The following is a 27,230-nucleotide window of genomic DNA, read 5'->3' as shown; positions in this document are numbered from 1 at the left end:
ACAGTAAATTGATTAATTCTCACTTTTATGTGAGGGGATGCATAAAAATTGATACCAGACCAATTAATCCACTGCTATCATTCTGATTTCCACCAAGTTATTTATTAAATATTAATTGAATAAGTGCAGATTGCTTACATGATCCAAATGGGCTTCTTTTTTTTCCTTTAGCATAGCACTAGTAATTCAACATAGGAAAAAAATATAAGAATACCCAAAATATTAATTTCTTATCAAGTTCTTTCCTAATCTCTTATAAGGAATGGGGTTTTTTCCTTCTACATTTCCATGTCCATTTGAGTGACCTTCTTATGAGCAATGCGAAACATTTCAAATTTTGGAAAATAAGGCACTCAGAGAATAGAATCATTGTTTCTTCTGATATTTCCCAGGCAAAATATATTCACATATACTTTGCAGTATACATTGCTGTAAGCCAGATAACTGCAGAGCACACTCAGCGTGCAGGGATGGGACCATCTGCAGACCACAAGCAGAGTAAGTCAGGAGCTGTTCAGCTGCATTTGTGCAAGTGCACAAAGCACAGTGATCTGCCCACGTGTGCCAAGTGTGAGGCAGCCAGAACCACCCTGGATAGCTCTGCACACACAGAGCAGCTGGGTGATACACACACCATCACTGCCCTCCTGGCTGGGAGCTACTGTGCACAAAGAGTCATTTTAGATCTGTGCATTCCTTGAGAATAAGCTATCAAACATCTGTGAGCATCTGTGTATTTTTACAGTCTTCAAATGTCATCTAAATAATTTTTCTAGGCAAAGTAAAGGGACATATTGGAAATAGATGAAGAGATGGTACCTTGTCAAACAATGTCTTCAAATCAGTTACACACTGCTCCTTGAAAAAGTCAATTAAACAATACATAACTCTCAGAAATAGAGACAAGCTTGAACAAGATTATTTCCTAATCTGATATCATTAGTACTGTCAGCTTGCATATCCTTCATACCTCCATAACAAGGGTTTCTGGAGTGTTTGGTCAGGAGGACCTTAGCATCCATGTAGAACTACAGTGCTGCAAACACTTAAACTTCAGCAAGTGAATTTCTTTATATTATCCATACACTTAAATCTGAAACTGAGACATGCTTTGAAGTTTGGTCTTCTGGTATAACAGCCACTCACTAAAATTTAACTGCTTCAAAATAAAGATAAACTAATGAATATACATGTAAACTCACAGAGCCCAGATCTCTGTGTTACAATAATTTGCATTATTTAATTGCACAGCTTCTCATTACTTTTGATTTATCAATGAGTCACCAGGATTCTTGCCTTCAGCATATCAAATAAATATAATTTACCTTCCTCACAGTGTGGATCTGTGGGAGGAGAGGAAGAAAGTTGTGGGAAGCCACTCCAGTTTTGTAAGTGCAGCCTCAGAACGAAGCCTGTGTCTCTACTGTCTGTCTCAGTTATAGGGCTACTGCAAGCAGCAAAGGCAGGTAGGATATCCAAGTAACATGCTCGGCAGAAGGGCAGGAATCAGATTGGAATATTGGAACTATACAACTTTTTATGACTCCCTGTAGCTCACATATAAAATTCAATTTAATTCTCATGGAGAGCTTTATAAGGGAAACTTGCATATTACCAGACTGATAATAGGATTCTCCCATATCTTTTTTTACCATCTTCTTGATGTTCCCTCTCAGAATGGATAATGCAGATCTGGCACAAGGGCTCGCTTGCATTACATTACTTAGACTTGGATTACTGCATTTATTTAATGCATATTAATTTTAAATAAAGGGTAGGTGCAGTAATACTGCAGACCTCATAATAGGGTACATAGATATGCACTGAGCTATATAAATAAATTATCTGAAATATTGAAAGCAATCAAACAGTACATACCAGTTTAAGTGGGAGTTTATGCTTTGCAGCTGGATATTTCCATTACTTAACCTGACACACAGAAAGGGTTGCTGAAGGGGAGTGATGGGGGGAGAGGATGACTATTTAATTTGCCTCAGAGTTGCAAACAGCCATGGGGTAGCTGTGTGATTCAGGAGGGCAGTTCAGCGCTCAGTCTGGGCTGCCCAACAGCCAGAAAGCAGAACAGACAGGGACAGGAAATGCAGCTTGTGTCTCTGAAATCCACACTATTGTACCATTGCTTAGCTTACTGTGCAGGAATGAAATCAAGATTAATGGGGTAGAAATAAGGTGTGCAAGAAAACATGGGCTTGGCATCTTAAAGGTAAGCTTTCATTTGGGAAGGCAGTCATGGCTTCTGCTCCCTGCTCCTAGAGCTATTTCTTTATTATACCTAGTAAATTCACTTGAGAAAACTCATTTGAAAATCACCAGAGGTATATTACCTGAGAAGAAAAAATGTAGCATTAACTATGGGAAAAGAGGGTTTAGTTCTAGTGTTCACTCACAATTAACTTCTTTAACTCAGCAAGAAAATGCAAGCATAAGTTTTGAAAAATAAAGCAAAGTAAAATAAGCTAGCCTTCCCCAACAAGATAACTAGCCAGCGAAACCCCCATGCTGGTAAAAGCAGGATGTTCCCTGTGAGCTGTTTGCTGCTAGCTTTTCTCCCACTAACACCTAGACTTTCAGTCCTGTCCTTTTGTCTTGTTTAGAGGAAATCAGAAAACCATATAATATAAACACAGTATATTATCCGTCTCCATTAGTTATATATATGTATGCATTGACAAAATTTCTATTCTCAGTATATTTTTAAATTCATCTAATGTATCTCTAAACCAAAATCTAGGTACTAGGCTTGGCTTTAGATTAAAAAGAAATAGCTTGCTTCAGCTTACTGCTTTGCTAGTCTAATTCCAAGTCTAATTAGCTTCAAATGAGTCTTATTTTAGAAAGCTGAAAAAACCAAAATTAGTTATGCAGCTTCATAGAAAGAAAGAAGGAAAATAATTTAATGGGACAAGTCACAATTCAGCTGCATTAGTACTCCATCTGAGCAAATGCATTTAATGGCTTAGAACTACTGGACTGCTACCAAGCTGAATGGATGCTCTGCTTACTCAGTTTCTGCAGCATATCTTGTGCAGCAAATGACTGCAGTACAGAGGAGCAATCTTTCTGCTTTCCTCCATTTGATCAGAGCTCTGACCCCTTTTACTGGCAATCTACATTACTAGCTCAAGTTTAATTTTCTTAAACATCTGTTTCTTAAACATCTGTTTATATTTACCTTAGCAAACATAACAACCTCTTTCTTCAGTTAAAAAAACCAACAAAGCCATGCAGGCTATGCAGTGCACATTACATAATGCTACTGATTCATTTGGCATTAAGCTAAAATTGAATTTAAGACAAGATTTAAGTTCTGGTCTTGGCATATTGCCACACTTGGGAAAGAAATAAAAGTTGATGGAAAACAGATTGCTCCATACCCTGGAATGATGCAAAATTTGCAGAGCTAACAACCCCAAAAACATTGCCATACTCAAATTAGTGGGTTGTCTGACCCCATTAACAGCACTCAGGTACTAGATATCTCATATGGTCAGTGAAAAGGACAGAAGCCTGAAAGACATAATGACAAAAATTATTTACTTTCTAACAAATTTAGCAAGCACAGATTTCATTCTTGAGGGTTTCCTGGGTCAAGGAATTAGATGCAGGAACAACAGGGACATGTTTAACACACAAGACCTCGGGGGGAAAAAATCATAATTAGGGAAAAAAGAGTTTCTGCTTTTTGTGCACAATGATGGGGCCATTGTGAAGTAATAAACCTCCCAAATTGTAGAAACTTGTACTTTTTATACAGCAGAGAAGTCCAGACAGCATAGGAAAGCAACTTTCAAAACTTACCCCCTTGCTTTACATCCTTGGCACTCAGAGCATGGCCCAGGACATGCCTGTGCCGAGAGGAGGCAGCAGCAGCCCCAGCCCCTGTGTCAGGACTGGGCATCAGCTGCTGAGTTCCTGCAGTGCTGCTCCCAGGAGAGGATCCATCTCCCAGACTGCCTGGGAGAGCAGGGAGGGCTCAAGGAATGGGAGATGCTTAAACCATAAAGCAGCTCTGCAGCCTAGGAAGCTCCTCTGTCCCTGCACAACTTTGGGATGGTTCTATTGCCTCAATCTCTTCTCTCTGTCTCAGGTTTTATGAGATGCAACAAATACATGGGCTATATGTGAAATAAGTGTTTTCCAAATGAATTGGTACTCTATATGCTAATGCCATGCAGCAGATAACACAAGTCTGTAAACTCCTGACATTTGCATTTCTGTTTATGTGGGCAAGGCCCTGCACCTTGATCACTGGCATCTTCTGATCCTGCTAAGGCAACTCCTCTGCAGTTCTCCCCTCATGTCCCTCTGCATTTTGTGATTCTGAACACACAAACCACTTTTACCAACAATAAGAGAATTCTGGTGTTTCTTAGTAAGCTTCTTTGAGCCTAACAATTTCCTAATAATATGTGAGAAATGGCTTATTCCCAGATTGGCAATTATTTCGCTTTACAGTAGCATAATTAATATTTGTTCTTACAGATACAATTTTAGTTCATTTCAAAAACTATTTTCATGTAGTTCTCAAAATAAAAATAAAATTTTAGAAAGTCACATCACTGCTGTAAAGAATCTTCCAAAACACAGACCTGGTAAAAAATAAACAAGCAAATAACTCTCACCTATATCCTGATTAGGTTTGAACTGATTTTTAACAAACTTTGAATTAAGAATGATAGTCCAATGGAATTTTGGAAAGTTTTCATTCAGTGGACACTCATGAGGCCATGATGTCCCAGCCTTGTGTCCAGGCATGTCTGTACACGATGTGGACTAGAGACATGACAATGTTCAAGCCCTGGCACCTTGTCCCCTAGAGGTGATATAGTTGCAGAGTTAATTTACTCTATTGAATATTAGATATTTAGCTTGTTTTAAGATCTAAAATGCTCCTACATGGCACTCAGTATTCTCAGTTGCATAAAGGGGAAAACAATCTTGAAAATTCCTGGAAAAAACAAAATGCTTATTGTTATTAAATGGTTGACTACCAGCAGCAGCAGAAACATCTGCTGTGTCTGCCCCATCCTTTGAGCAATGCACTATTGGAAAAATGCATCAGATTTGCCAAGAAAGGCAGGAATTAGTAATTCTGCAGAAGCAGCAGTTTGAAAGCCATTGAGCAAAGACTGTTAGCCACACTGACTTTCACCTAAAAAGCAAATATTCAAGGTTTTTTTGTCTTTTGAGGTACTGGTGATTTTCCAGTAAATTTTGATGGAAGTGTAAAGAAATAATAAATAATCCAGTCAAAAACCAAGAGGAGTACAATTATAGACTAAGAAATCTAGTGCTATTGGAACTTTGGAAATTTGTAAAATCCTATGATTGGTCAAGAGAAACAATTAAAGAAATATGCTTCTTTAAAATAAATAAGAATACATTATTTGCAGAAACTTCAAATGTTTAGAATGAACTTAATGCTATAAAGTGTACTGAGAAAACAGACAAGATGTAAAACTAAGATAATATCACGAGATACCATCTGTTATTCAAAAATGGAAAGCCATTCATTAGAAATATCTGAAATATTGATATATACTTATAAAGAGCATAAATGACAACAAATTTTGAAGCAAAACATCCAGTCATTCAAATTCTGAGCCACTGTCTGGTCGTTTTCTGAAGATCAGATAATCTGCTGAAAGCAAGCAAAGTACTTTGTACTTTACCAAATAAGCTATGTGGTTAAACACGGAATTGTAGGGCACATTTAGTGAATATTTTGCAAAGAAGCTATTCTAAAATACAGGTACAAAAACATAAAAAAGGAAAGAGGTTTGAGATCTATAGTTTTTTATAAATATCACTTGGTGCGCATCAAATACACACAAACTCCATTAATGAAGATAATCAAGCAATAAAGTATTTAATAAAGTTTTCTACCTTGTATTCCACCTTGAATTCAAACTGATATATTACAGGGTCTGTATAATGTGAATCTGTTCATGTGGCTCCACCTGTAAGATGTGAGAACTCAAGTAGGAGAATCCACATGGTAAACTGAAGAGTACAGCAACCAATATCAGCAAATAATATCTCTTTCAGTCTCAACTTTTCTGATTGAAAAATACCAGATTTCCCATTTTGTAGGATTTGTGTATAGTGATTAAAATGCTTTCAGTTTTCTCATCCAAACCCACTCTTTTGACTTTTCATTAATTTAAAATACTCTTGCATTTGTGATTGAAACTGTTTATTGCTGTTCTAAATTGTCATTTTTAATGTTGCATTAAAGTGTTTTGCAATGTTTTTCCAATTAATAATTTTTAGTTTATAAGAGTGAGTGGCAATGCCTTCTGGTACTTTGGCATTCGGTGTCCAGGGCAATATCTTAAATAGTTTAAGGATAAATTATAAATTAGTAATAGTTTCCCATAACTCTTTACTCCACTAATAGCAGCCCAGTGTGAAAGTTAGTTCCAGCCCTACCAGATGAGACCTCCCAGAGTCAGGTATTGATTAACAATACACCCAGCTGAGAAAAATGAGGAGAGGCATTCCTCAGCACGTCATGCTTCTTGTCTGATCAATGCCTCTGAGGACAGGGCACCATTTCCTACCACACTGAGAGCTGAACAATGCTTCTGCAGGTAGTGTATGTGCAATCCAGAAGCATTTGGATAAATAAGCTTACAGTGAGAAATCAAAGTAGGAAACTTCCTTTTTCAAAAACCATTTCTCAATGCACTTGAGCACAACAACAGAAGATACATAAAGATGAGAATATCCAGTTATGAAAAACTAGTGTTTAGTGTGTCAATGGTGAACATTGTCAGAGAAGAGATCAATGCAATCTGTGGGGTCATGGCTCTAATGAATCCAAGGACATTTAAGTCTGAGGGAAACATGCACAGTTAAGAAGCTTAAAAATATTAGTGTTTCATTCATTGTGAGACAAATTGGGGATGTAATATGGTAGGTGCAAATGACATCAGACAGATTTTACTTTGAGGAAAAAGTATAAATACAGAATAATTTTCAGTACTTAGCAATTTGAAGTAGCAGTGGTTTGTTACACCCATTTATGTAGTTTTCCATATTTATTACTCTTAAAATTTCTTGTTTTCTCTATATTTAAAATTTCATCAGGAAGTATGAAAATGTCATGACAATTTTTATTCTCCCTTCCTCTCTTACTTTTCTTGCTCAGACTTTTTTCCCTCCATGAAATCTTCTTGTCTTTCTGACAAACCCATGGGGGACATGAGCTCAGCATGGTCCTTGAGGGGATCCTAGAGAGTGAGAGGCAAGCTCCCTCCTGCCATGCCTGCTGGAGCCCTCCCAGGCAGCCAGCCTTGCTGGAAGCTGAGTGCTTTGGGCTTGATGGCATCAAGGCTGGGTTTGCAGGTGATGTGGTGGTGAAGTTAGGCTTGCTGTGGCTCAGTGATGGGAATCCTTGGGTGAATTACACACTGACCACAGAAGCTTGAAGCAAGTGGGAAGTGGTGCATGTATCTAAAATATTCCAAAGCCCACTAAGGTCAAAATAAAAATTATTACCACTGTAAAGACAGTTAAAGCCAAGTAAGAGTGCAAAGCAAAAGGCAATTTTTCAGTGAAAACACCATGATGTGATGCATAACAGGTGGCCAAAGCATAAGACTGTTATTAGGCACCTTTAAAAGACTATTCCCTGTGGGATCTCAGCACCTCAGGATGGAGGTGCAGAGTGGCTGAGAACACCCTTGGGGGGCTCGGGAGTCCTGGAATGTTGCCAGAAGTGTCTGGTGGCTGGACTTTGATCCGACACAGGAGATGACACCTGTATGAGGACTGGGAAGGTTTTCACTGGGTGAATTGTGAAGGGATAAGTTAGTTAGAGTGTAAAACACAGGGTTTAGGATTTCTGTACAGGGGGGTCTAAAGAAGTAAGATGGAGGAATTGGGGCGTGTCCTGTTCTTCTTCTTCTTCTTCTTGGCCTCCATCTTCTGTGGTGATGGTGGCACTTTGGGATTGGTTATTACTAAAAGTGCACCGGTTAATAAGGGTAGAAGGTATTGGGGAAAAATTATAAATATTGTATACGTAACTTCAGGTATAAAGATAAGTGACCGCCCCGGGGGCTCTCAGTGTGCCCATGGCTGACTTGCTGTGCAGACCTCTGTCGGGCTGAAAGAAAATCTTTTAGATAAACAATTAATAAACACCGAGACCGAGAAAAGATCAGAAGTCTCTTCTCGTCCTTTGAAGCGTCGGCTCTTCAAGGCCATCCCTGGGCCTTTCCAGGCCACCTAGACAGCCGAGAAATCGACAATTCCCTTACTGACTGTGTCCCCTAAGAAGAAAGGGACACAGTGGAAAAATGCAATACATTACATTATAAAATCCTAAGATGTTTGCTTTGAAATGTGAGCACATAGATTTATCAGCAGCAATATGAAATGTTAAGAATCTGTTTACTACCTATCTTGCTCGGGCTACATCTATACTATATTTGACAGAGTGCAGCCAAAACTGTATTCTGTCCCAAGCAGATCTTGAGGCAATATGAACCTGCTTGTACTGCCTTTTACTGGCAGTTCTTCTGGACTTAGGAGACAGCATGCTTCCAAACCTCCAAATCTGCAGATATCTGAGCTTTTCTAGCAAAGCCCCTCCTGAGTTACTTTTGATTTTGTGCCCTGAGCAGCAGACAGACGTTCACAGGGCAGGCAAATGGGTTTACACACCTGTGAAGTTTACCTTTTCAGAGCAGCATCAAAGCTGTCCAAACCACATGAACCCTGCTGAAAGTGGGAAGAATGGATAGCTATAGCTATTTTAGTCTCCAAACTTCTTTCAGACTCATCCGATTTATCCTATATGTAGTCCAATTTACCCAAGTTATAATTATTTCAGACTTCACTGCCATTGCTGGTGTAAATGTCTTCAGTTTCTAGCTGGAGTGATTCACCCCAGACTATGAGTGCTTACCACAGCAGCTCAGCACATGAAAGGCAACCAAGCCTAAGGGCTGCTGAGGTTAGTGGAGCCTGTGCTACTAGCAGTCATAATGAATCTGACTCTCATGTGTGTCAAATGTCCTTGTCTAAGCTTTGGAACCAAACTATAAATCATACTATACTCCTCCTGCTGCCATACATACCTAAGGTCTGTTTAACATCATTCTTACAAAAAACCAAGAAAGTTTCTTTGCCCTTATCAAGAAACACTGCCCATATTAAGAATTATTTTCTAGCTAGTTTCTAGGGCTCTATCATCCTTCTGTATAAATTCTCAGAAAGCAGACTGATTGCCTCTCAGAGGCCCTTAGCAGCCTTTCTTCATTATCTCAAATTTCATTTTTTAGATGTCAAATCCATTGTTTAATTTTCAATTTACGTCAACACTGTTATTTTGAAGTCCAGTTATATGTAGGAGATGCAAAAATCTTCAAAGATCCCTCATTTTGCCTATGGTCCTTTTAACTTCTTTTCCAAGACACCTTCTAAAACTGGTTTGGCTGCTCAGCTATCAAAACTACTTCATCACCTTAAAAAGGTCTTCTTTCCCTCCATGATATCTGAGCATTTTTCCTTATACTTAGGTTGGGAGACAGTGTACTTTCAAATCTCATTCAAGTATCATGGCTGGAGCAGCAACTCCCTCCCTCTCTGGGTTTGAATAGCACATTCAGACTGGGATCCTGCATTCCATGTCTGAACTCCTGCCCACTACAGACACCCAAAGGTTCCCTACATCATTCCAAGGCAACCTGCAATGCTGGCCACAAACTGAAATAGAATAATATTGCAGGTAAGAACCTGGATGTTAATAAGTGTTAAAATACAAGAATGTGTATTTCAGATAAGCAATATGAAGGAATGGGCTCAGAATTGAGTCTGGCACAGCCAGAGTGCAGAAGGTTTTAATAACAAAGTTCCTGAAACTTCCAGGAAGTAAAATACGCCCTAAAACTCTGCCATATGGAGTTTTAACAGGGATGATACAAGAATGTCTCAGAAAATCTGATTTTTTGTTGTAATCCCCCAAAGAAGTTAACAAATACTGCTTCAGTAAAGCCACTTGAATTAAACGCATTACACAGAAGCACAGACCTGCAGCTCTCTAAAGAGAAACAGCTTACTTTGTGAACTCCACTTCAGAATACTGCTAATCACAGTTGCACTGCCCCCAGCCATTATTTAGCCATCTTCACATCTTTTCTCACATGAAAGAGAGAAAAAGGCTCATATTTCCTATCTGAAACTTATCTGAACAGACAGCTAAAGGCATAACCCATCCTTTTCCAAAGTGCTAAGTAATCAAGAATTCACACAAAAGTCAATATAAAGTTCTTGTCACTATGTATAGAAGCACTGTATTTTTTGCCTCAGCACTAAAATACTGGCTTAAATATATAAGCTTAGACATATCATGTGAAATTTCAGCCTTAATAGCACAGTCAATCTTACTTTATCCACAGGAGGGAAAAAATCTCTTCTCAAAACTGACCAGTTTCCTGCATTTCAGAATTCTGCAAAGCATATAACCCTGAGAAATAATTGTCACTGCTGAGATCTGCAGAGAAATATCAGGTGCAAGGCAATCAAAGGAAAAGGGAGAGAAAATTTTGAATAAAACACTATTAAAAAGTCCAATAGAGCTTAACGTCCTGAAGACAGATTGCTTTGGAACAAAGAAATACCTTTTAAAAATAAAATTTGGTGTTTACTACTCCCCTGGATTTTAAAAGATTGATTAATTTGCATTTCCTCAGCCTTTATTTTTTTCTTTTCTCCCAAAACTCATTGTTATTGTCTAGGAATTAGGCATGCAGACATAAGAGAGCAAGTATCGTACCATCTACTTTGCTTTCTCTTGCTAGCAGATCTCATATTTTATCATTCTCTACTCCTGGGCAGTAAGGATTTTTGTTTCTCCCAGCAGAACCATTAAATATTATTTAGTGCTGGTTCAGCAGCAGTCTGAACTTGGACTTCACAGATGTAGAGAAGCCTGCTTGAGGGGAAGGCAGAGGGCAAGTCTGAGGTCAATGCCCACAAGTGGCAGACGGGCGGGCTGTGCAGCAGCTGGACACACACAGCCCACAGCACACCACTAGCTGCACTGCCTGAGACACAGCACAACTCACCAGGCTGCTGCTCAGGATTCCCATCAGCTGTAAGGATCCTCAGGACTGGCACTACATCCAGCATCTACCAGTTTTCAAAAAGCTCACCCCAGAATGTGTGTGCCCCCTGAGCTGCTGGGCAGTGCCAGCTCATGGCCAGCCAGTCCTGGTCTTAGACTGAGCCAAAATGAGTAAGATGTAATATACAGATCATTTTTCTTGGAGTAAAAATTTTTCTTTCAGATGAGATGCTTCATTATTTCAGAGCAGTTGATTTGTAGTATTTTGTTCTGAGGCAATATGAAGTTATGAAAACATAATAAAGGGTCGTCCTTTCTGGTTTATCCCCCCAGTGTGTGTAAAGAGATAATAAATTGAACTGAAGGCAAAAATACTCAGATGCAAGGTTTCTAGATTACACTTGGATCACACAGTTCCTGTTAAAGAAAAAAAATTAAATTTTTGTATAACTTCTTTTTCAATTAAGCATTGTCAATGCACCCACTATGGAGTTCTGAACAGTTCTCTGTCTCTATCCATCAACTGCACACTTTAAGTTATATATATATGACATTATTTAGGTTTCATTTTAGAAAATAAATGTATCAGACTGGGTTTCTCAGCTGTGAAAAATACTGAATATGAACATTAAAAATAGAACTTTAAAATGGCTCTGGTACACTCACTTTATTTAATCAGATTCAGAAGTGTCCTAGTTCTTTCTATAAAGAAAAACTATCAATTTAAAAATCTTTTTAATTAAATGTGTACTATTCTCCAGACAATATGGAAATTTGATCAGATTTACAAATATCCTTTTTCTACCCCTAGTATTCACACACTTGCTAGGGTTCACTAGTAAAGACTATGTAGTCTAAAAGAAACACTAAGAAATTAACTTTTAAGGGCACATTTTCTGCTCTTGGTATATTGGAAGCATTTAAGAGTGCATATACCATAGGATAAATATTTTCAGGGGATGTTTATATGCTTTTATGCAATCCTAGTGAAGATAGCTTTTAGTGGATCTGTTTTGGACCCTATACAATTTATTGTACACTGCCTGTTACATCTCAGATATCTACTTCTTTTTGTAGACTCACAGAAAAACCAGGCTGGAAAAAAGAGATCAAGGGCCATCTAGTTTATCTTGCCGCCCAAGGCAAGTTTGCTTTACCTATTTCCCAACAGATGTTTCATCTAACCTCTTCCTACAGACCTTCAGGACAAACGTCACAGATTCTTCTGACATTCTGCTACAGCTCTCCACTATCTGCTTTAGTAAAATATTTGTTCTCACATCTCATCTGGGTGAGCCCATTTCTTCAATCTTCACCTTCTGTCCCACCCACTCTGGACACAGAGAGCACAAATCATCCTCAGCATTCAGCTTCTGGTGATCCCCCAGCCCCTGCACTTCTGTTTCCATGAGTGGGCTTACTCCAGGGATCCTGCAGAGCTACTGAAAGAGCCCTGCTGAGGCATTCTAAGAGGAGCACCTATCATCTGCATTCAGAAATACCTCCAGCACCATTTCCTCTTAACAGATAAATTTGACAATAATTTTAATCAAAGAAGCGAAACACTACAAATAAAAAAAAAATGAAGGCTCTCACTCTGAAGGAAACAACATTTAGTAACAGTACTGTAGTTGCTACTTTGACCTGTCCTCTTTGACCAATGCCATCATTAGATAGAGTTATTAAATAATTGAGTTGCACAAGCCTCTCCATTTACTCCTAAGTTTTTGTTTCTGACTTTGACAGGATTTGAGGTTTTGTTTGGTTTTGCTGTGTTTTACCAGGAGGATAATTATCAGGTTTTTTTGATTTGTGTTACAAAGACATTTTTAAAAGCCAATTCTAGAAGCAAATTAGACAGTGTCTTGAAGGAGTAAGAGAAAGATGACAATTGGTCTACATGTTTACAAGGCACTGATATGAATTACAAAGATAGAGGGAATTAGAAGGGAGAGAGCTTGGAAGCTCAAACTGAGCGGGGTGTTTCTGAGACTAAAAATATAAGGGTTTTGTCTTTTTCTCAGAGACTTGTGGAAAAAAGAGGAAATTAATTAAAAAAGGGGGTGGAAACACTTTAAAATAGAGCACTGAAGGACGGTTAGAGATCCACTAGATACTGCTGCGACAGAAAGCAACTTGGGTTCTGAAAATGCAATGTAATGAGAATTTCATGGCAGAAAGAGGAAGGAGAGAGAGAATTTCTGGGGCTGATAAATTACAACAATAAATAGCAGCGTAGATGAATCAGAACTGTGGATTTTCAAATTATATTTAACATGGCAGGGAAGGTTTCTACCCAGATTTTCTTAACAAGTGCAAAATAAAATAAATTTTTTTTCAGAGCTAAACAGAATTTCAGAACAGCACAAAAGGAGATCTGAAACCACCACACACTGGTGAAAATGGAAGAGACAGAAATAATGACTCAATAATCAGTAAAAGACAACAATCCTAAAAACACTGAATACACATGTATTTAGTAAAACATCACACTGATTCTTTCAAAAAGTCTAACTCATATTGAATAAAAAGAAACCAGTGTATTTTACAGAAATTGGACTAACCCCAGTATGATTGAGTGATGATTTCTATGTCCATATTTGCTATTTGATTAATTTCTTCACTCATACCAAAATTTCAGTTGTTTCCATCCAACTTTTATGTGCTTTCATGGATAGAAATCTACAAAGAATAAGCCTACAACTAGAAAAATGGAAGTAACACACCAGAATTATTGGGCTTTGGGAAAAAACATCTAGAGAGTTTGCATGATATTGCCCCTCTCCCTACTATATTATGTTCAGTCAGAAATGTCAGCTGTAGATTTTAATAGTTCAAATTTACTCAAAGGTTCTTTTTCCCCACATTTTAGAGCAGTTCAGCTCTAGGCTTTTTTTTCTCTTGTAGCAATGCGATCTCTTAAGTGCTCTAAAGTATTATACTAAAAAAAGTCTAATGGTATTCCTTCTCTAGTAAGTCATACTGTATCCATAACACTGGTTGTCTCAGTTTAGAGGTGTGAATAAATATTGTTCAATTTTTAACTTGATTTTTTCTCTGTTGTAGTCATTTTGGCACCACCAGAAAGGGTACAGGTCAAAGACAGGACTCTTGAGGAATCCCACTGCCTCCCACCTGCATAAGCTGTTATCAATGAAGAAAAAGAAGGCAGAATATGCTTCTGTTACTGGAAAACAATCCACAATTCTCTTCGTGGAATTTAGCCCAGAAGACACAATATATTTTCCCACAGATGAGCTGTGGGGCTGGAGTTCAGAAAATGAATAAAATGAAGGAAAAGATATTAATCCATGAGACTGACTGCCACAGTTCTAGATGCACACAGAAAAATAAGGTCAAGATTTCTGCCTCGTGTCAAAAGAATTTGCAAAGTACCCACTTCTCCTGATTATTAACAGACTACTTCTCACAACTAAGGGTAGGAGAACCCTCACACTTAGTTAATCTCAGTTCTTCAATTTCAGGCAGCCAAAAATGGTAGAGAAGGATTTGTAAAATATAATTTAAAGGACAAAATTCAATGCTAAGCTATGTGGGTTTGCCCATTAAATATGGTGTGTTCTGCCATGAATGTAGAAAACTCTGGAATTAGAATTCACATGCTGGAAGGATGCAGTGCAAGGTGGAAAGCAGCAGCACTGCCATCCATAGAAGTCAACAACAGCTAGTTGTCCTCTAAACTGCTTGGCATTGGGTAATGCATTGAGTGCACATTCATAAATATTGGGAAGCTTTTCTAGCTCAAGACCATCTTCATTTTAAGAATAAAAGAATCTGTAATTGATTTTATCTTCTCAGCTGTTGATGATAACAACTTCTGAAACTTCAAAGCAAGTTTATGTTTTTACATGATAATTTGAACAAAGGTTTCAGTGGTCAATAATAAACTACCCTTGCCTGATATAAACTATTGTTTCAAACAGCTGATAGGATATATATTTTCTTGATATACATTTATCTATAAAATTTTTCTGTAAGTCATCATAGACCTTTACATTTTTTACTTTTGGCACCAGACCGTTTGAAAATTGCTGTTGTTTTCCTAAAATTTCACTAGAATTGTTCTGATTAGACTATGTCTTATGCAAGCTCTTAATTTCTTAATTCCCTGTCCCACTCCCCTTGATACTTCCTTCAAAATAATAAAAACTTTCTGACAAACTGGGGACAACTAGTTTAAAACTGCTTGTCTCTAACTTGCCTCCCTCTGTCTAAATATTTCAGCAAATATTCAAGATCACACAAACTAGGCTCAGCAGAATAAAGTCTCAGGATGTCAGTCTTGACAGCAATCCTGTTATTGTTTTGCATTAGATTTCAGAGTAATTTTTAGCACAGCCTTTTTTCTTTTGTGCTTGACATCAACACATTGGTCAGGCATGAAAAGCACAATAAACAAGTTCAAAAATGCATCACTAACATCAGCCAAGATAGCTCAGGAGTCTGACACCATAACTACAAAATAAGCATTTCTGAAAAAAATACAGCTGAATAGGTTTTCAGTAGGGACAGAAAACACCAACCAATTTTCAAATACTGCTGAGTGAGTAACAACAGCTTTCTCAACATGGGGCTGAACAAACAGCCCAATCCCAGGAAATCAGTACAGTGGGATTCTTTTGAACACATACCTCAGAAAAGCAGCAGAGAAGAAATCCATTTGAGAAAAGGGGCTGACTGAGCTTGAAGTCCACCTGGCAAATTTCTTGTGCTGTTTGAAAAAGCAAGATGGTTCAGATGGTGAACCAAGCCATATCTACAGCATTAGACCCAGTCCTCGTCATGTAAATCGAGGTAAGAGGTGCCAGCAGTGCACCTGATCAGACAGACTAAGGGCAGGGGGAGGGAGAGAGAAAAGAGAGGGTTGCCTTTCCTCCTTTGGGAAAACATTGGTGTGAAGCATTCAGCCTTTAACAGAGCTTCTCCATGGGAAGGAAAAACTGTACAGTCCTGCAGTGCCTTGCTTTAGACTTTAATATGTCTTCCATGAGAAGGAACAACATGGCCTCTCTTATCTTCCAAAAAGTTCAGGGGAAAATATGTAATAATAATTTAAACAAAATCACCCTCCAGCAAAGAGGCAAACACCCAAAAATATAAGGCCACTGAAACAGATCTTGTAACAAAATGCTGAGATGCCAAAAAGAACTGATTGCAGCTTGAAAAATATTTTTGAAGCAAAACACCCAAATTTCTCCTCAATTATATGCTTAAAAGAAAAAAAAGGAAGGGAGGTTGGGGTGGGGGATCCATGCTGACTGCTCACATAAATGCACTAAGGTCTAGGATTTACCATCCTCCTGGCTTACCTGATAAAACTGGAATTTTAAAAGCATTATGGAAAAAAACTCCAAAAATCCCCCAGGAGATAGTGATGATGAAATGCTTGAAATGCTAACAGAGGTGTTTAGATTCTCAGTTCCAAAAGATTAAAAAGTGTTATAAATTGCTGCATTCTCATTGAGAACGGGGGAAAAAAAACCTCTGCAGTATCCTCTCTGCTTTGTTCTCAGCTTCCTGTTCTGAGGCTCACTCTATCGTACCTAATACAAATCAGCAAATAGCAGAGGGAAAAAAAAGAGGGGGGAAGGGAGGAGGGTAAAGAGAGACAGAAAGGAGGATAAAGATAGAAAAAAAAGGGGAAAAAAAAAGATACTAAGCCATCACCTGAAAGGACAGCCCCATCTATTGGTAAAAGCAAAGAACCGGCTGGAAAAGATCGCTTTTTAAAGAGATTTCCTGACCTAAACGAGATGGAAAATCTGCAACTCCCTTTTCCTTCAGGGAGGGACAAAGGGCAGGGACAGTGCTGAGAAGTAAATTTCTTTATCCAGCGTTAAATGAACTAAGGTTTTCAGTAATTTTAATTTCTTTTCAGTTAATTACTTGTCTCTGAAACCTGTGAAGGAAATAGTTTGTGTTAGTCTCAGCCCCTTACGAAAGCACCAGAAACCTTTCCAGGTCAGCCTCTGGCATGTCACAGATAAACGCTACCTGTCCTCTGTCCTGTTTTACACCTGCCCACTGAGGACTGGGGGGAGACTCAACCTCATCAGTCATGGGTTCAGTCACCAAAAAAAGGGTTCCTGAGCCCGAGTCCCGTGACGTGTCCATCCATTGCAGCCTGCACTGCTGATCACGCCGCTGGTACGGCTGCCACGTCAGCTCTATACATCCCCGGGATTCAGATGGCAGCTGCGCAGCCAAATCTGGAACCCAGACAAAAAAAGGCTCCTTTTTAATATTCACACTGCCAAGTGACAGTAACTGCTAACACAATGAACCCCATCTGCATTGGACCTGCCTCAGCTGGAGCTGAATCAGACAGCATTCTGTATTTCTCATTTTGCTGCACTGAGCAATGAAATAAAAATGGGGATGGCCATGAGTGAACACTTGTGAAAGCCCCAGTGCCTGCCACGCTGGACAGGGGTGGGCACAGACTGGTAGGAAAGGAAAGGAGCAGGCAGTGACTGCCAAGGTGAGAGGTGCATGGAAGGAGGGCTAAAAATAACATTGCATTTCTTTCACTGCTCAATGCCATTTCTGCATCTAAAGACAGAAGAATATGAACCTAATGAATACCTGTATGCAATGAGGCATATCTATAATACACACTTAATGTTAGCCTCTGATTCAATGACTCCAAGAAGCTTTAATGAATTTTATGCCTTAGAGTCAATTCCAATATTCTGATATGGGTTTTTTTCTAATATTTTTCCATCATGATGTTTTGATTGCTTAAACTTTGTTTGAATTCAAGCTATGTGAATCAGAATTTTTCCACCTCCCAGTGGTGACCTGAGATGCTTGTCCCAGGAAGCACTTGTAATCCTCTCAGTACAATACCTAATTTTCAAGCATTTATCAGTACAGAATGTTATGAACAAGTGTTCTAATAATGAAATCTAATTGCTCAGTTTTTAAATATGTTTTCTTTAAATACTGCAGTGATTAAAAGGACACAGCAAGCAAGTGCATGACACTAAATATTTAGTTAAAACCTACCATAATAGATTGAAATACTAATACTAAAATGTGACAAAGAAATGGCAAGACCAAACCGGACACAACCATTCAACCTGTCTCCTTTGAATACATCTGAGCTCTGATTTACAAAGCCCTCACATGCTTTCATCTTTCACTGCTATCATGATCACCAGTTTCTAATATAGCTTTTCTGCTGGCACTAGGTTGCTCAGTGGCTCAGGCAGGTCCCCTTTACCCAAAAGCTGAGTCTATGATCTTCAGGTAGAAAGAGCAATCATTATCTTAATATTAGCAGTTGGTAGCACACAATTCAGTTTTTTGGTTCTTTCTTAGGTACAATTCGAAAGGGAGATTTGTGTGTTTTTCTCATATTTGCAAAGCTCTTTGGGATCATGTAGAGCATTTGCAGGTGACAAATGACTTTGTAGCACTAGTAACCCACCTGACTCAGAAGCCTTAAACTTCTAAAATCTAAACAGATACAATTGCTGATGACAATTGATCATTCCCAGAAATCTTTCTATTCATGGAGGATGTTTCTGGAAATGATGAATTGTCCGGTGTTTATAAACACAGATGTATGACAAGGTTAAAGGTAATATATTTGCTCCTCAGCCTGAAGTTTTAGTATGAGTCCCTCCAGTCTTTGCTAGGCACATATGACATGTTCCAGGCATAGTTCCTTTCAAATACTGCACTTTGAAATGAAATAAACATAAAATTAAACACTAAACTAGGAAAAAATGAACTAAGACATCCTTCTTTAAGCATAATGAGAGGTTCAGCATAGGATGCTTAATATGACCACTGACTTTGAGAAATCTCCAAGTATCATAAACAGAATGTCGAAAACTGTTTTTTCCAAGCAGAATTCTCATGGCTACAATTTCACTGCTCATAGTACAACTAGGTGCTCATATTCAGCTCCAGCAGCTTACATTGTCAGGAAAAATGATAGAGTTTCTGATTATCTTAACAAGCTTCTTTGTGGCTTCTTGAACCAGACTGTCTTCTCTTATGGGGTTTGAGAGAGATTTGATCAACACAACAGCAACTTCTTTCCAACTGCTAAAGAGCTATACCCCATGAATTCTTGTATTTTTAAAGTTTTATATATTGCACCACAACTGAAAAAAATGAAAGAGGTATAGATTTCTCAGCCAGAGCTGCTCTAATTCTAAGATAGATGGAAAATTAGTAAATAAAACATGGTCTCTCTTTCCTGTCCTCCCCAAAATCTAATATTTGCCTTCTTTACCATCTGTAAACAAATAGTAAATTTCTAATAGCTAGTCAAATCATTTTTGAAACCAAGCAAGACCAGGATACTCATTGTATTTTGTTTGGGAATCTCTGAGCAGTTCTTTGTGCAGGTGTGGTGCCAAATCCCTCCCTGAGTGCCCAAGGAGGAAATGGGCATGGGCTGGAGCAGCCACCCTGGAGAGGATGGCAGGCACAGAGCAGAGCAGGGACACAGCTGCCAGGCACACCTCCAATGCAGCCATGAGCTTGCAATCCTGCAGATTTCACATTCTGCAGACCTGGTCACTTTGCTTTAATGTGGTTCATGTGTCCTCATATTCATTTTGACCAGTCCTGCCTCAGGAACACTGTGTAAATATTTAAGGGCTCTGGTGAAGAGCAGTCCACTAAGATTTTGGCTCAAGAGCCTTAGTAATCACCAGGCATTAGGAGAGTCTGTTATTCTTCAGCACATGAAAAGATTCATCTGGAAGTCCTTCTCTTGTGCCCCTCTGCAGCACAGTTCCTTTTCTGAAAAGACCTTATAATGAACTGTAAATGAATTTAAAAGGGAATGTGAGTTTACGTATCTCTATCCTTCAGCATTTTTGCTGCAACAAACAACTATGTTTCAGCATTTTTTTTGCTGCAAACATAGTTGTGTACAATATAGAGAAACCTTCAAAATTAACCTTAGAAGTTCAGATGTTCAACCATGGCAGGTAAACCACATAAGCAACAATTCATAATGGTATGTTCAATTAATAAAATGTTAAGAGCAATATATAAATATATATGTGCCTTCTTAATTAAAGTTTATCAGGTACATTTCATTTACCAAAACATTTAAAGCAAATCTCCCTTGATTGTTTACAGTATCTCCTTCTAGTGTTCTAGCAATGAATTCTGTGAATTACAGTGGGTGTGGGAAACAGCTAATGGAGTAATTAATCTAACAGATAAGGGATTAGCCAGCCAAGATCCTCAGTGGACATGCTGGTGAACATCATGATCCAAGGGACATTTTCTCTTTCAAAACTTGTGTACCAATTGTACTGCAGTCACAGAAGTGCTATCCAAGCAGTTAAAGATGGGAAACATCATAATGGAGACCCAGGACCTGAAAAATGAGACAAACTGTAGCAACACAGAAGACTGCATCCAACCAGTTTCAAGGAAGAGCAAGGAAAACCTCTGAATAAAAAGCAGAGTAACTTTTTGCACAAGGAACAAAGCATACCTCCCAGCTTCTAAACAGCTATTTTGAGAATAGGTAGAACACATTTCTACTGCAATAGATTTTTGTCTAGGAATTAGCAATATTTTTGTGTACTAGATGCAAATAAAAATTGGCAGTTCTAGACAGTGAAAGATCTGCATTTGTGAGCCCAAACTTACATGGAAAGCTTGTCAACTGTACTACTACAGTCATATTTAGTTGTTACATGATATAAACTAAAACACTAATATTTTTAGTCTTTCCTTCTCAATTTAGCACTAATTCAGCCATATGTGTGTCATCACAATATGTATCTCAACTACTCAAGTAAAATGGACCTGAGATCTGAATAACTTATTTGACACACCTTGGTATTGTGTTCATGCTTGTCAGTTTTGGTGTAATTTCCATAACTATAAAGAGAGCAAAGAAACTCCTTTGCAGTACAGAAAATTCTAGTGCTCAGAGAAAAAGTGAAGAGATAAATTTGTCAGAAAATCCAGGTACATAGTCTCATTTGAGGGAATAGAAAGTATATTGAAAGCAAGCTACTTATGCAGTCGTGGATTGCACAATTCCAGTAAACCACAGAAAAATACCAGGAGGAGGTATTGACCACTAATAACCAATATCCTGCATTGTAGTGGGTTCAAAACATATTTAACAGCTCAGATTCAATTTCTCAGACACCAGAATATGGGATCTATGAATGCACATAGGAAACACCATATTCTCACACTTTGTATCCTGCTGTAGTGTCTGCAGCTTGCTATGCTGAGAAGTATTGTCTGCCCTGCTATGAACCATGATGCAAAAAATAAAAACAAGACTTCCAGAAGATCACTATACATTTAAAGACAATAAGGCTTTTTTCTTCTTCTAATTGAATAGATATGTTATTAATACTCCTTGAGCCTGTAAGAAAATACCTCAAGCACCCACACTTGAAAGGGAATGGAACACAGTGTACTCATATATAATAGCGTAACTATTTTAGAACACTTCATGCAGCAAGAGACAAAGAATGTGAAGTACATCATTACAATAATTCATGGTACCTGGCAGTTTTGTTCTAAGTTCCTATACTATGCTATTATTTTAAGTTTGTTTGAAGACATCCTTCTGTACTTTGAAGTCTGAAGTGGCATCTATAAAATATTATACAATGTAATGTGCTGCATTGCAACAGAGGTGTTATCAAGATTCCAAAAATGAGCCACACTTTCTTGAACCTAACTTTCACAATGTAATTAATGAAGGCAGCAGCCAGGTGTATCTAATAAAATCACAGCCCAGTCTATATGCCTGTCATTAAAAAGAAAAAAATTAGTAACTGTTAAGGTAAGACCATGATGAACAGACAATTCACTGCTGGGCAGTTCTTTTCCAGAGAAAGAGAGCTTTTAAAGACAATAAGAAAATGATAAAACAATCCACCTCACTTTGAAACAAGTGCTGATATTAAAGCCTGCTAGTTATTTCTAGAACAATGTGAAGAACAACTAGTTTTTTTATGGGGAGGAAAAAACACATTTTAAAGGCTTCCAGGCTTCCATTCTTCCCATCAACATGAGTTTTAATCTAATATTAATACATAAACTCATATAAATATCCAACCTTATTTTGATTTAGGGGACCTTGGCATTTACATTTAAAGTGAGCAGTTACCTATTAAACATTACATTTTTTTCAGTGCCATATCATAAACTGTCAACAATTTTGCATTCTTAATTTACTATTTTGACATTCATTAACATAATAAAAACCCACTATTTTAAAGTTCATATTAAAAAGAAATCCTGGCAGTAAGCTGTTAAATACAGTGCATTGATAACAATGCTGACCAAAGTTCCTCTCGGTTTTGTTTTGTTTTTGGTTTTTTTTTTACTATACATTCCCCAGTATTTTTTAATTCATTAATGTATCTTAAATTTGTATTAACATTCACAAATTGCTGAGTCCCATGAAGGAGAGTCACTGTACCCCAGAACAAAAAAGTTGCTGTCCAAGGTACTGCACATAACGACAAGTGTTCCAATTAATCTCTTGAATGTGTTAAAAATGTTTTCAGATTTATTAGCTGTCCTTAGAAAGCAAGCTATCCCTGCTGAAATTCCTTACATGATACTGCAGTATCAGTGTTATGCTGTTACTTTCCAGGGCCTCTTCTACTGCATTCCAGTATGATCAGACATTCCAGCACCTGACAATAGCCAGTCTGTATAATTAAGGACGAACCTGTTCTAGTCTTTGTTACAGACTGATTTTCAGCAGGGCTGAAATACAAAACAAAGTCTTTGAATTCCACATGGTGCATGAATAAAAGCTGCCCTCTAATATAAATCCAGCTCCCATTTACTGTTCTGGTATTCTGCAGAGCAATCACTAAATGTAATTTTATCTGCAGTATTCACCTTACATATCTCAGAAGCATAATTATTCACACATTCCTGCAGTACATAGCAAATAGCATCCTGGGTTTAACTGCTGCTTCAGAAAATAATCCTAGAGTATAAGAAAGTTAAATACAATTTTTGTTTCTTTTGTTATGTTTAATAGGAGAAGCAGATTTGTAATTTGCAAGGCTAAAATAATGCAACAGCCAAGAACTGCATTAAACCTCTCAGAGCTAATAGCAATATGCAATAATGCTTTCCCACACCGTCTTCAAGCAAATGGATTTAATTCACTGCTTAATCAGCCAAATTAACATTAATATGGCTAGAAAGGATGTTTCTTAACAAACCAAATTTATGGTTTATTTATTTGCAAAGTGTCTTAAGGCTGAGATGCCTAGAAGAACTACTGTGTTAATTCAATCATGCTGACAGAGCTGGTTGCACCTAAGAAATGATCTCTGCAATTCACAGCATGGCTGACAGCTATCTGCATGGAAAAGCAGCACAGTATCCACTAAAACCATGCAAAAAACACTCACCCAAGAAGAAGTAGCAAAGATGAGGATCCAGCTTCCAGACCCCATGAAGCTGAGGGAGCAATCCAGCAGCTTGCTCAGGCCAGCAGTGTCTCTCCTACACTTGACCTAGACTGCCTTACATAATGAGGAAGCAGTGCTGTATCCTGTGTGGAGGAGCAAGCTGAATGTCATCACTGGCAGAAGTAGGGAGAACTGGCAGCAGGCAGGCTGGGAGTTAGCATGGAGATCACGAAGTCTGCTTTCCCTGACTGCTCTGGGAGAAAACACAAGAACAGCTCAGAAATGCTGCTGTCATTCCTCCCCTGGAACGAATGACCGGAAGGAGCGAGGGTGTTCCAAGTGTGAGGCAGGCAGCAGGAGCTGAAACTGCAGCTGTACCTGCTCCAAAGCAGCAGAGCTCCTGTCACAGGGTGTCTGCAGGAGCTGCAGCTGTACCTGCTCCAAAGCAGCAGAGCTCCTGTCACAGGGTGTCTGCAGGAGCTGCAGCTGTACCTGCTCACAGGCAGCAGAGCTCTGCCACAGGGTGTCTGCAGGAGCTGCAGCTGTACCTGCTCCAAAGCAGCAGAGCTCTGTCACAGGGTGTCTGCAGGAGCTGCAGCTGTACCTGCTCACAGGCAGCAGAGCTCTGCCACAGGGTGTCTGCAGGAGCTGCAGCTGTACCTGCTCACAGGCAGCAGAGCTCTGCCACAGGGTGTCTGCAGGAGCTGCAGCTGTACCTGCTCACAGGCAGCAGAGCTCTGTCACAGGGTGCCTGCAGCACTGCTCAGCTGCAGCCCCAGCAGCGCGGCAGAGCAGCGAGGGACACGAGGGACACGCTGCTCCCGCACACCTCTGCCTGGCCACGGCTCACTGCGGTGAGTACAGGGGAAGCATCGCTACATGAGAAACTCTGGGATGCATTTCCAAAGGGAATTGCTATTCCCTCCAAGAAATCTTACTGCATGCAGGTTAGTTTCTGGAAAGTACCCATTTTTTACCTGTTGTACGTGGTGTTACAGGGGTTAAACTGCTTCTATTACAGAGGTTTGATTTTTCAGGAAAATGATGGGTAAGATATATTATCTGTTCTGAAGATATTTAAGGTAATTTCTGGTGTTTCTCTGCTTTTTTCTCTTTTTTTCTTGAGAGAAGCCTTGGTATATTTCCTAGTTTATTATTGTTTGGGTCATATCAGCACTTCTGTGCAGGGCACAACAGGAGAACCAAGTATTCAGGCTTAACCAGCCATTAAAACCTACATAACCTTATTTACAAAAGTTTACTTTATATAAATTTAAACTACTACATATAATTTGCATTCCATAATTTATTTCATTTTAATGTTTCAATAGTAACTGAATAGCCTTAAATACATAAAATGCATATAGAAATTATTCTTGAACTAATATTTTGATAAATAACATTTCTCTTTACAGAAGAAGGCAAAGGTTTCACTAAGAAGTTTTGTGGTTATACTTGAGACTGCTTGATTAGACATTATCAAGAGTAAATGCAACTGGACACAAAATCCTGTGGCAACATTAAAAGACAGGTCGAGAAAAGTTTTAAGTCCCAATGTGGAACATTGACTGGGGTTTACAGAAGTCAGGTTAGGTGCAGACTCTATTATTAATAGTTATGTCCTAACCAGACTAAACATGACTTGAGCTCTGATCTCAAAAGGGAAAATCAATGTAAAAGAGATAAAAATAATACAAATTTTTGTTTTCCAAATCGATTTAATTTAAATTTCTTCTTTTGAGATAAACTTACAATGACTTTTCTATTAAATTTCATAAGGCAAAAAATAAAGCTTGGTTTTCACTGGTTTTGAAACATGTATTTTCATTGTCTCTTGTTGAATGCTTTCCTTTTTTCCTTTCTTGAGAATAAAAGAAAAAAAAAAGAAGAAGAAAAAAATCAGAAGCATTTGATATAAAAGGCAGATTCCTAATAAGACCTACAGCTAGCATGCCCTGAGTTAAGTAGAATGTGGAAAAAATAAAAAAGCAAGAAAAATATAATTTGAGAATTATTTTTAAAACCCAATTATTTCCATATTTGAAATCAGTAACTGTTTTTCCAGTCTTCAGAAAATAACATTAAAATACCTTGGAGCAGTCAATTTTTTACATATTGGTTTAGACTGCTAATGAGGAGTATCTATTAAAACTTCACATAATTTGTATGCACCAACCTTGACTTTTGGTGTGTTTCAAGTGTTAAGTAAGAATTCTTGCTTTAGAAAAAATCTGTTTACATACTTGGCCTGGGTTAATCAAGAGTTGAAAATATCATGACCTGTATTAGGCTTTGGAGACATATACAAAAAGTTTAAGGTGCAAAACCAGCAATTCTGTTGGTCACAGCACTCCAAACAGCAAAGCAGACAAAGTACTCACCTAAAGAAAGCTCAGGTGCCTCCACAGCCATGGCACTGGACAGGACAGTCCAACTAGAGATAACCAAATGTTGACTGCATCAGGTAGGAAAATAAAGAAAGTTAATTGGTAAAATACAGGTTACCCAACCCAATACACGGAAACTGAGTAGAAAAAGCTACCTAAATGAACAGAATGCCAATTTGGCTGGCAGCATTGCAAAGGCAATATACAGTTTGCTTGATGTTGCAGTTCAGGCAAACTTGTCTAAGTTTGATACAGCTGAATCCATCTTTGGGCTAAATGATGAATCAGATATTCCCGCAAAGTTTTCCAGTCTCATTTTCCATGATATTTCCTACAACTGTGTATCCAACCACAGCACAGCCTCATCACAGTCTGGATAAGTAAATCCAGTGTAATGGTTTGCAAACATTAAGTTTTGTCATTCAACATACACCTGAAAGCCATAGCTTTTGTCTGGAGTATAAATACTGTTTACTTCTCTCAGGTAGTAGCCAAATTGCTCCTCCATTTAGCCACAGTACTTTTCAGTTTACAGTAACTCCTATAAGCATTTTTCCTTGGGTCAAATCTGCTGGCAAGTCAAGACCATCTAAACAAATTGATACAGAAAATGCTGATATGTAGAACGTTCAGCAAAAGACTTTTTCTGAGCCAGCTGCACTGGTAATGTGAGTATTAATGGCTAATGCTTGACAGTGGTGAGAAAATCAGTCAATTTTATATAATACTCAACTAGCATATTAGTTATTCTGATGCCTCAGCAGATAGGTGGTCAAAGTAAATAAAGTAAATGCTGTTTGAACAAAAAACCCTTTTAAAAACTGGAGTCTTTTAAAAACTGTAGTCTTTTGAAAAATTACTGCAGAAAAATCTGCTGATTGGAAAAGAAGAATGGACTAGACAACCCCTCATGAGGATGGAGATGAAAATAGGAATGTTTGGGGGCTTAATGGGAGGAGTTAAAAACTACCTAAACTCTTGCTACACACGTTAGGAAGATAATGCTAGTCATTATTACAGAAGACTGTCAGCCTGTAAAATAAATTCTGGAATTGTTCTTTTATGGAAAATATGGCAATAGAGGTTTGCAGTGCTTGTCACTAAATTGCCCTTACTTGCTGAGTTTATTTCCACAAGGTCCTTTCTATTCCATGCTATAATGAAGGAAGCAGTATCTCATAGACCTTACTCCTGCCAACAACCTTGAGTAAACAGGACAATGTTTTTTTAGAGACCTTGCTCTTAAGATGCCTTGCACATAAATAAATCATTACTTGAGGTTTGCTCATACTAATATAGATTCCATTTGGGATCTGCTGAAACACTAAAATGCTC

The 27,230-nt window shown here is 38.3% G+C and overlaps 1 protein-coding gene across 1 annotated transcript in view; it reads right to left on the bottom strand.

Annotated features, from left to right (window-relative positions):
* LOC132075317 (sodium channel protein type 1 subunit alpha) overlaps positions 1 to 23,613 on the bottom strand; it is an 88,581-nt gene extending 64,968 nt beyond the window's left edge. The window contains exon 1 of the mRNA XM_059475620.1: positions 23,509 to 23,613. The gene's annotated coding sequence lies outside the window, so the exon portion shown is untranslated. The remainder of the gene's footprint in view (positions 1 to 23,508) is intronic.
* Between the last annotated feature and the right edge of the window lie 3,617 nt (positions 23,614 to 27,230).

Source organism: Ammospiza nelsoni, chromosome 7 (genome assembly GCF_027579445.1).
Source record: "Ammospiza nelsoni isolate bAmmNel1 chromosome 7, bAmmNel1.pri, whole genome shotgun sequence".
NCBI lineage: Eukaryota > Metazoa > Chordata > Aves > Passeriformes > Passerellidae > Ammospiza > Ammospiza nelsoni.
This window is presented reverse-complemented; position numbering and strand designations above follow the sequence as displayed.